This window comes from Manis pentadactyla, chromosome 2, assembly GCF_030020395.1.
Source record: "Manis pentadactyla isolate mManPen7 chromosome 2, mManPen7.hap1, whole genome shotgun sequence".
Taxonomy (NCBI): Eukaryota; Metazoa; Chordata; class Mammalia; order Pholidota; family Manidae; genus Manis; species Manis pentadactyla.
The window spans coordinates 20524472-20536888 of record NC_080020.1 but is presented as its reverse complement, the minus strand read 5'-3'; positions in this window follow the sequence as shown (position 1 = coordinate 20536888).

Sequence of the window (12417 nt, the reverse complement as noted above, 5' to 3'; positions counted from 1 at the left end):
TCCCTTCCCAACCAGCCTTCCTAGTTCCTTACTTTAATAATTCAGTGATGGGGAGCGTCAAGTAAACATAATGTTACTCATGTAGTTGTAGACTAATGATAAATAAACAATAAGTAAGTACATACATGAATACATACATGAAAAATAAATAATAGAATACAGCAGACCAGTTTAGAAGAGACATGTGCACCCCTATGTTTATCACAGCACTATACACAATAGCCAAGGTAAGTGTCCATCAGTAGATGAACAGTGGAATATTATTCAGCCAGATGAAGAAAACCAATCCTACCATTGACAACAACATGGATGGAGCTAGAGGGTATTATGCTCAGTGAAATAAGCCACGCAGAAAACAAAAAGTGTCAAATGATTTCACTCACCTATGGAGTATAAAAAAAAGAAAGAGAGTGAAAGAACAAGACAGTAGTAGCCTCACCGAACCCAGGAATGGACTCACGGTTACGAACGGGAATGTGACTGAGGAGGATGGGTTGGAAAGGAGAGAAGAGAGGGAAAATGAGGCATTACGAGTAGCACACATAAAGTGGGCAGGCAGCAGGTATGGTCAAGGCAGTATAACACAGCAAAGATCAGTAGCACTTCTACAGCATATTCCTGGGCTGATGGACATTGACTCTTAAGGGCTATGTGCGGGTGGGACTTGGTAATGGGGGTAGTCTAACAACCATAATGTTGCTAATGGAACTGTTTAGTACTGACACCAAAATAAAAGGAAACACACAGTACCTGGGGTCTGGATTCCATTTTTACCTGATGCTGTCAAGTTGGTCAGTGTCCACCTCACCAGAATCACAGCTGCTCCTCTAAGCATACACATTCTGCCTCTAGGAAAGAGGCACCACTGTGACATCATGGAATTTCCAGGCAACAGTGCTGCTCTTGCAAACTCCACCCCCATAGCGGGCACTGCCCAGCCGTGGGGAGCTGCATCACAAGATGAACAGGGAATATTATTCACCATGTAAATAATGATTTCACTCGTGATTGGAGTATCAGAACAAAGAAAAAACTGAAGGAGAAAACATGAGCAGTCTCACAGAAACCAGGAATGGACTACAAGTTACCAAACGGAAAGAGACCTTTGTGGATAGTTGGGAAAGGAGGGAAAAAGGGAGAGGGATAGAAAGTGTGCTTTACGATTAGCATGTATAATGTGGGAGGTTGGGTCACAGGGAGGGCTGTACAACACAGAGAAGACAAGTAGTGATTCTACAGTGTCTTACTATGATCATGGACAGTGACTGCAATGGGGTATCTGCCGTAAATCTTCGTGATCGGGGGAGACAAGTAAATATAATGTTACTCATGCAATTGTATAATAAAGACAGATAGATAGGTAGTTAGATAGATGGAAAGACAGATAAATAAATGAATGTATAAATAAATAAATAAATGTATACTTATAAAGGAAGACAGAAAGAAAGTTAGAATGATAGAGAGACTGAAAAATAGACAGATAGATAGATGGATAAATAGATAGATACATAGATAGAAAGACAGATGAATGAATACATGACTAAATAAATACATACATGAGAGGAAGGAAGGAAGGAAGGAAGGAAGAAAGCACCAGCCCAGATTTAAAAATCTACAATTATATGAGCTACATGATGGTTACTACACTCCCCAGATCAAGTCAACGCAACGTATTCCATTACAGTCAGTGTCCATCAGCTTAGCAAGATGCTACAGAATCACTACTTAAACTCTCTGTACTATACTGACTTTCCCGTGGGACCTCCCCACACATAATGTGAGCTGAACATAATGCCCCCTGTAGACCCTTCTCCCTCCCTTCCCAACCAGCCTTCCTAAATCCTTACTTACATAATTCAGTGATGGGGAGCGTCAAGTAAACATAATGATACTCATGTAGTTGTAGACTAATGATAAATAAACAATAAGTAAGGAAGTACATACATGAATACATACATAAAAAATAAATAATAGAATACAGCAGACCAGTTTAGAAGAGACATGTGCACCCCTATGTTTATCACAGCACTGTACACAATAGCCAAGGTAAGTGTCCATCAGTAGATGAACAGTGGAATATTATTCAGCCAGATGAAGAAAACCAATCCTACCATTGACAACAACATGGATGGAGCTAGAGGGTATTATGCTCAGTGAAATAAGCCACGCAGAAAACAAAAAGTGTCAAATGATTTCACTCACCTATGGAGTATAAAAAAAAGAAAGAGAGTGAAAGAACAAGACAGTAGTAGCCTCACCGAACCCAGGAATGGACTCACGGTTACGAACGGGAATGTGACTGAGGAGGATGGGTTGGATAGGAGAGAAGAGAGGGAAAATGGGGCATTACGAGTAGCACACATAATGTGGACAGGCGGCAGGTATGGTCAAGGCAGTATAACACAGCAAAGATCAGTAGCACTTCTACAGCATATTCCTGGGCTGATGGACATTGACTCTTAAGGGCTATGTGCGGGGGGGACTTGGTAATGGGGGTAGTCTAACAACCACAATGTTGCTCATGGAACTGTTTAGTACTGACACCAAAATAAAAGGAAACACACAGTACCTGGGGTCTGGATTCCATTTTTACCTGATGCTGTCAAGTTGGTCAGTGTCCACCTCACCAGAATCACATCTGCTCTACTAAGCATACACATTCTGTCTCTAGGAAATAGGCAACACTGTGACATCATGGAATTTCCAGGCAACAGTGCTGCTCTTGCAAACTCCACCTCCATGGTGGGCACTGCCCAGCCGTGGGGAGGTGCATCACAAGATGAACAGGGAATATTATTCACCATATAAATAATGATTTCACTCGTGATTGGAGTATCAGAACAAAGAAAAAACTGAAGGAGAAAACATGAGCATTCTCACAGAATCCAGGAATGGACTACAAGTTACCAAACGGAAAGAGACCTTTGTGGAAGGTTGGGAAAGGAGGGATAAAGGGAGAGGGATAGAAAGTGTGCTTTACGATTAGCATGTATAATGTGGGACGGGGGGTCACAGGGAGGGCTGTACAACACAGAGAAGACAAGTAGTGATTCTACAGTGTCTTACTATGACCATGGACAGTGACTGCAATGGGGTAACTGCCGTGAATCTTCGTGATCGGGGGAGACAAGTAAATATAATGTTACTCATGCAATTGTATAATAATGACAGATAGATAGGTAGTTAGATAGATGGAAAGACAGATAAATAAATGAAAGCATAAATAAATAAATAAATAAATACTTTTAAAGGAAGACAGAAAGAAAGTTAGAATGATAGAGAGACTGAAAAATAGACAGATAGATTGATGGATAAATAGATAGATACATAGATAGAAAGACAGATGAATGAATACATGACTAAATAAATACATACATGAGAGGAAGGAAGGAAGGAAGGAAGGAAGGAAGGCACCAACCCAGATTTAAAAATCTACAATTATATGAGCTACATGATGGTTACTACACTCCCCAGATCAAGTCCACGCAACATACTCCATTACAGTCATTGTCCATCAGCTTAGAAAGATGCTACAGAATCACTACTTAAACTCTCTGTACTATACTGACTTTCCCGTGCGACCTCCCCACACATAATGTGAGCTGAACATAATGACCCCTGTAGCCCCTTCTACCTCCCTTCCCAACCAGCCTTCCTAGTTCCTTACTTTCATAATTCAGTGATGGGGAGCGTCAAGTAAACATAATGTTACTCATGTAGTTGTAGACTAATGATAAATAAACAATAAGTAAGTACATACATGAATACATACATAAAAAATAAATAATAGAATACAGCAGACCAGTTGAGAAGAGACATGTGCACCCCTATGTTTATCACAGCACTATACACAATAGCCAATGTAAGTGTCCATCAGTAGATGATCAGTGTAATATTATTCAGCCAGATGAAGAAAACCAATCCTACCATTTACAACAACATGGATGGAGCTAGAGGGTATTATGCTCAGTGAAATAAGCCACGCAGAAAACAAAAAGTGTCAAATGATTTCACTCACCTATGGAGTATAAAAAAAAGAAAGAGAGTGAAAGAACAAGACAGTAGTAGCCTCACCGAACCCAGGAATGGACTCACGGTTACGAACGGGAATGTGACTGAGGAGGATGGTTTGGAAAGGAGAGAAGAGAGGGAAAATGGGGCCTTACGAGTAGCACACATAATGTGGGCAGGCGGCAGGTATGGTCAAGGCAGTATAACACAGCAAAGATCAGTAGCACTTCTACAGCATATTCCTGGGCTGATGGACATTGACTCTTAAGGGCTATGTGCGGGGGAGACTTGGTAATGGGGGTAGTCTAACAACCATAATGTTGCTAATGGAACTGTTTAGTACTGACACCAAAGTAAAAGGAAACACACAGTACCTGGGTTCTGGATTCCAATTTTACCTGATGCTGTCAAGTTGGTCAGTGTCTACCTCACCAGAATCACAGCTGCTCCTCTAAGCATACACATTCTGTCTCTAGGAAAGAGGCACCACTGTGACATCATGGAATTTCCAGGCAACAGTGCTGCTCTTGCAAACTCCACCCCCATGGCGGGCACTGCCCAGCCGTGGGGAGCTGCATCACAAGATGAACAGGGAATATTATTCACCATATAAATAATGATTTCACTCGTGATTGGAGTATCAGAACAAAGAAAAAACTGAAGGAGAAAACATGAGCAGTCTCACAGAAACCAGGAATGGACTACAAGTTACCAAACGGAAAGAGACCTTTGTGGATAGTTGGGAAAGAAGGGAAAAAGGGAGAGGGATAGAAAGTGTGCTTTACGATTAGCATGTATAATGTGGGAGGTTGGGTCACAGGGAGGGCTGTACAACACAGAGAAGACAAGTAGTGATTCTACAGTGTCTTACTATGATCATGGACAGTGACTGCAATGGGGTATCTGCCGTAAATCTTCGTGATCGGGGGAGACAAGTAAATATAATGTTACTCATGCAATTGTATAATAATGACAGATAGATAGGTAGTTAGATAGATGGAAAGACAGATAAATAAATGAATGCATAAATAAATAAATAAATGTATACTTATAAAGGAAGACATAAAGAAAGTTAGAATGATAGAGCGACTGAAAAATAGACTGATAGATAGATGGATAAATAGATAGATACATAGATAGAAAGACAGATGAATGAATACATGACTAAATAAATACATACATGAGAGGAAGGAAGGAAGGAAGGAAGGAAGAAAGGCACCAGCCCAGATTTAAAAATCTACAATTATATGAGCTACATGATGGTTACTACACTCCCCAGATCAAGTCCACGCAACATACTAAATTACAGTCAGTGTCCATCAGCTTAGCAAGATGCTACAGAATCACTACTTAAACTCTCTGTACTATACTGACTTTCCCGTGGGACCTCCCCACACATAATGTGAGCTGAACATAATACCCCCTGTACACCCTTCTCCCTCCCTTCCCAACCAGCCTTCCTAGTTCCTTACTTTCATAATTCAGTGATGGGGAGCATCAAGTAAACATAATGTTACTCATGTAGTTGTAGACTAATGATAAATAAACAATAAGTAAGTACATACATGAATACATACATAAAAAATAAGTAATAGAATACAGCAGACCAGTTTAGAAGAGACATGTGCACCCCTATGTTTATCACAGCACTATACACAATAGCCAAGGTAAGTGTCCATCAGTAGATGAACAGTGGAATATTATTCAGCCAGATGAAGAAAACCAATCCTACCATTGACAACAACATGGATGGAGCTAGAGGGTATTATGCTCAGTGAAATAAGCCACGCAGAAAACAAAAAGTGTCAAATGATTTCACTCACCTATGGAGTATAAAAAAAAGAAAGAGAGTGAAAGAACAAGACAGTAGTAGCCTCACCGAACCCAGGAATGGACTCACGGTTACGAACGGGAATGTGACTGAGGAGGATGGTTTGGAAAGGAGAGAAGAGAGGGAAAATGGGGCCTTACGAGTAGCACACATAATGTGGGCAGGCGGCAGGTATGGTCAAGGCAGTATAACACAGCAAAGATCAGTAGCACTTCTACAGCATATTCCTGGGCTGATGGACATTGACTCTTAAGGGCTATGTGCGGGGGAGACTTGGTAATGGGGGTAGTCTAACAACCATAATGTTGCTAATGGAACTGTTTAGTACTGACACCAAAGTAAAAGGAAACACACAGTACCTGGGGTCTGGATTCCATTTTTACCTGATGCTGTCAAGTTGGTCAGTGTCTACCTCACCAGAATCACAGCTGCTCCTCTAAGCATACACATTCTGTCTCTAGGAAAGAGGCACCACTGTGACATCATGGAATTTCCAGGCAACAGTGCTGCTCTTGCAAACTCCACCCCCATGGCGGGCACTGCCCAGCCGTGGGGAGCTGCATCACAAGATGAACAGGGAATATTATTCACCATATAAATAATGATTTCACTCGTGATTGGAGTATCAGAACAAAGAAAAAACTGAAGGAGAAAACATGAGCAGTCTCACAGAAACCAGGAATGGACTACAAGTTACCAAACGGAAAGAGACCTTTGTGGATAGTTGGGAAAGAAGGGAAAAAGGGAGAGGGATAGAAAGTGTGCTTTACGATTAGCATGTATAATGTGGGAGGTTGGGTCACAGGGAGGGCTGTACAACACAGAGAAGACAAGTAGTGATTCTACAGTTTCTTACTATGATCATGGACAGTGACTGCAATGGGGTATCTGCCGTAAATCTTCGTGATTGGGGGAGACAAGTAAATATAATGTTACTCATGCAATTGTATAATAATGACAGATAGATAGGTAGTTAGATAGATGGAAAGACAGATAAATAAATGAATGCATAAATAAATAAATAAATGTATACTTATAAAGGAAGACAGAAAGAAAGTTAGAATGATAGAGCGACTGAAAAATAGACTGATAGATAGATGGATAAATAGATAGATACATAGATAGAAAGACAGATGAATGAATACATGACTAAATAAATACATACATGAGAGGAAGGAAGGAAGGAAGGAAGGAAGAAAGGCACCAGCCCAGATTTAAAAATCTACAATTATATGAGCTACATGATGGTTACTACACTCCCCAGATCAAGTAAACGCAACATACTAAATTACAGTCAGTGTCCATCAGCTTAGCAAGAAGCTACAGAATCACTACTTAAACTCTCTGTACTATACTGACTTTCCCGTGGGACCTCCCCACACATAATGTGAGCTGAACATAATGCCCCCTGTACACCCTTCTCCCTCCCTTCCCAACCAGCCTTCCTAGTTCCTTACTTTCATAATTCAGTGATGGGGAGCGTCAAGTAAACATAATGTTACTCATGTAGTTGTAGACTAATGATAAATAAACAATAAGTAAGTACATACATGAATACATACATAAAAAATAAATAATAGAATACAGCAGACCAGTTTAGAAGAGACATGTGCACCCCTATGTTTATCACAGCACTATACACAATAGCCAAGGTAAGTGTCCATCAGTAGATGAACAGTGGAATATTATTCAGCCAGATGAAGAAAACCAATCCTACCATTTACAACAACATGGATGGAGCTAGAGGGTATTATGCTCTGTGAAATAAGCCACGCAGAAAACAAAAAGTGTCAAATGATTTCACTCACCTATGGAGTATAAAAAAAAGAAAGAGAGTGAAAGAACAAGACAGTAGTAGCCTCACCGAACCCAGGAATGGACTCACGGTTACGAACGGGAATGTGACTGAGGAGGATGGGTTGGAAAGGAGAGAAGAGAGGGAAAATGGGGCATTACGAGTAGCACACATAATGTGGGCAGGCGGCAGGTATGGTCAAGGCAGTATAACACAGCAAAGATCAGTAGCACTTCTACAGCATATTCCTGGGCTGATGGACATTGACTCTTAAGGGCTATGTGAGGGGGGAACTTGGTAATGGGGGTAGTCTAACAACCACAATGTTGCTCATGGAACTGTTTAGTACTGACACCAAAATAAAAGGAAACACACAGTACCTGGGGTCTGGATTCCATTTTTACCTGATGCTGTCAAGTTGGTCAGTGTCCACCTCACCAGAATCACAGCTGCTCCTCTAAGCATACACATTCTGTCTCTAGGAAAGAGGCACCACTGTGACATCATGGAATTTCCAGGCAACAGGGCTGCTCTTGCAAACTCCACCCCCATGGCGGGCACTGCCCAGCCGTGGGGAGCTGCATCACAAGATGAACAGGGAATATTATTCACCATATAAATAATGATTTCACTCGTGATTGGAGTATCAGAACAAAGAAAAAACTGAAGGAGAAAACATGAGCAGTCTCACAGAAACCAGGAATGGACTACAAGTTACCAAACGGAAAGAGACCTTTGTGGATAGTTGGGAAAGGAGGGATAAAGGGAGAGGGAAAGAAAGTGTGCTTTACGATTAGCATGTATAATGTGGGAGGGAGGGTCACAGGGAGGGCTGTACAACACAGAGAACACAAGTAGTGATTCTACAGTGTCTTACTATGCTCATGGACAGTGACTGCAATGGGGTATCTGCCATGAGTCTTCGTGATCGGAGGAGTCAAGTAAATATAATGTTACTCATGCAATTGTATAATAATGACAGATAGATAGGTAGTTAGATAGATGGAAAGACAGATAAATAAATGAATGCATAAATAAATAAATAAATGAATACTTATAAAGGAAGACAGAAAGAAAGTTAGAATGATAGAGAGACTGAAAAATAGACAGATAGATAGATGGATAAATAGATAGATACATAGATAGAAAGACAGATGAATGAATATATGACTAAATAAATACATACATGAGAAGAAGGAAGGAAGGAAGGAAGGAAGGAAGGAAGAAAGGCATCAGCCCAGATTTAAAAATCTACAATTATATGAGCTACATGATGGTTACTACACTCCCCAGATCAAGTCCACGCAACATACTCCATTACAGTCAGTGTCCATCAGCTTAGCAAGATGCTGCAGAATCACTACTAAACTCTCTGTACTATACTGACTTTCCCGTGGGACCTCCCCACACATAATGTGAGCTGAACATATTGCCCCCTGTACACCCTTCTCCCTCCCTTCCCAACCAGCCTTCCTAGTTCCTTACTTTCATAATTCAGTGATGGGGAGCGTCAAGTAAACATAATGTTACTCATGTAGTTGTAGACTAATGATAAATAAACAATAAGTAGGTACATACATGAATACATACATAAAAAATAAATAATAGAATACAGCAGACCAGTTTAGAAGAGACATGTGCACCCCTATGTTTATCACAGCACTATACACAATAGCCAAGGTAAGTGTCCATCAGTAGATGAACAGTGGAATATTATTCAGCCAGATGAAGAAAACCAATCCTACCATTTACAACAACATGGATGGAGCTAGAGGGTATTATGCTCTGTGAAATAAGCCACGCAGAAAACAAAAAGTGTCAAATGATTTCACTTACCTATGGAGTATAAAAAAAAGAAAGAGAGTGAAAGAACAAGACAGTAGTAGCCTCACCGAACCCAGGAATGGACTCACGGTTACGAACGGGAATGTGACTGAGGAGGATGGGTTGGAAAGGAGAGAAGAGAGGGAAAATGGGGCATTACGAGTAGCACACATAATGTGGGCAGGCGGAAGGTATGGTCAAGGCAGTATAACACAGCAAAGATCAGTAGCACTTCTACAGCATATTCCTGGGCTGATGGACATTGACTCTTAAGGGCTATGTGAGGGGGGGACTTGGTAATGGGGGTAGTCTAACAACCACAATGTTGCTCATGGAACTGTTTAGTACTGACACCAAAATAAAAGGAAACACACAGTACCTGGGGTCTGGATTCCATTTTTACCTGATGCTGTCAAGTTGGTCAGTGTCCACCTCACCAGAATCACAGCTGCTCATCTAAGCATACACATTCTGTCTCTAGGAAAGAGGCACCACTGTGACATCATGGAATTTCCAGGCAACAGGGCTGCTCTTGCAAACTCCACCCCCATGGCGGGCACTGCCCAGCCGTGGGGAGCTGCATCACAAGATGAACAGGGAATATTATTCACCATATAAATAATGATTTCACTCGTGATTGGAGTATCAGAACAAAGAAAAAACTGAAGGAGAAAACATGAGCAGTCTCACAGAAACCAGGAATGGACTACAAGTTACCAAACGGAAAGAGACCTTTGTGGATAGTTGGGAAAGGAGGGATAAAGGGAGAGGGAAAGAAAGTGTGCTTTACGATTAGCATGTATAATGTGGGAGGGAGGGTCACAGGGAGGGCTGTACAACACAGAGAACACAAGTAGTGATTCTACAGTGTCTTACTATGCTCATGGACAGTGACTGCAATGGGGTATCTGCCATGAATCTTCGTGATCGGAGGAGTCAAGTAAATATAATGTTACTCATGCAATTGTATAATAATGACAGAGAGATAGGTAGTTAGATAGATGGAAAGACAGATAAATAAATGAATGCATAAATAAATAAATAAATGAATACTTATAAAGGAAGATAGAAAGAAAGTTAGAATGATAGAGAGACTGAAAAATAGACAGATAGATAGATGGATAAATAGATAGATACATAGATAGAAAGACAGATGAATGAATACATGACTAAATAAATACATACATGAGAAGAAGGAAGGAAGGAAGGAAGGAAGGAAGAAAGGCATCAGCCCAGATTTAAAAATCTACAATTATATGAGCTACATGATGGTTACTACACTCCCCAGATCAAGTCCACGCAACATACTCCATTACAGTCAGTGTCCATCAACTTAGCAAGATGCTACAGAATCACTACTTAAACTCTCTGTACTATACTGACTTTCCCGTGGGACCTCCCCACACATAATGTGAGCTGAACATAATGCCCCCTGTACACCCTTCTCCCTCCCTTCCCAACCAGCCTTCCTAGTTCCTTACTTTCATAATTCAGTGATGGGGAGCGTCAAGTAAACATAATGTTACTCATGTAGTTGTAGACTAATGATAAATAAACAATAAGTAGGTACATACATGAATACATACATAAAAAATAAATAATAGAATACAGCAGACCAGTTTAGAAGAGACATGTGCACCCCTATGTTTATCACAGCACTATACACAATAGCCAAGGTAAGTGTCCATCAGTAGATGAACAGTGGAATATTATTCAGCCGGATGAAGAAAACCAATCCTACCATTTACAACAACATGGATGGAGCTAGAGGGTATTATGCTCAGTGAAATAAGCCACGCAGAAAACAGTGTCAAATGATTTCACTCACCTATGGAGTATAAAAAAAAGAAAGAGAGTGAAAGAACAAGACAGTAGTAGCCTCACCGAACCCAGGAATGGACTCACGGTTACGAACGGGAATGTGACTGAGGAGGATGGGTTGGAAAGGAGAGAAGAGAGGGAAAATGGGGCATTACGAGTAGCACACATAATGTGGGCAGGCGGCAGGTATGGTCAAGGCAGTATAACACAGCAAAGATCAGTAGCACTTCTACAGCATATTCCTGGGCTGATGGACATTGACTCTTAAGGGCTATGTGCGGGGGGGACTTGGTAATGGGGGTAGTCTAACAACCACAATGTTGCTCATGGAAATGTTTAGTACTGACACCAAAATAAAAGGAAACACACAGTACCTGGGGTCTGGATTCCATTTTTACCTGATGCTGTCAAGTTGGTCAGTGTCCACCTCACCAGAATCACAGCTGCTCCTCTAAGCATACACATTCTGTCTCTAGGAAAGAGGCACCACTGTGACATCATGGAATTTCCAGGCAACAGGGCTGCTCTTGCAAACTCCACCCCCATGGCGGGCACTGCCCAGCCGTGGGGAGCTGCATCACAAGATGAACAGGGAATATTATTCACCATATAAATAATGATTTCACTCGTGATTGGAGTATCAGAACAAAGAAAAAACTGAAGGAGAAAACATGAGCAGTCTCACAGAAACCAGGAATGGACTACAAGTTACCAAACGGAAAGAGACCTTTGTGGATAGTTGGGAAAGGAGGGATAAAGGGAGAGGGAAAGAAAGTGTGCTTTACGATTAGCATGTATAATGTGGGAGGGAGGGTCACAGGGAGGGCTGTACAACACAGAGAACACAAGTAGTGATTCTACAGTGTCTTACTATGCTCATGGACAGTGACTGCAATGGGGTATCTGCCATGAATCTTCGTGATCGGAGGAGTCAAGTAAATATAATGTTACTCATGCAATTGTATAATAATGACAGATAGATAGGTAGTTAGATAGATGGAAAGACAGATAAATAAATGAATGTATAAATAAATAAATAAATGAATACTTATAAAGGAAGACAGAAAGAAAGTTAGAATGATAGAGAGACTGAAAAATAGACAGATAGATAGATGGATAAATAGATAGATACATA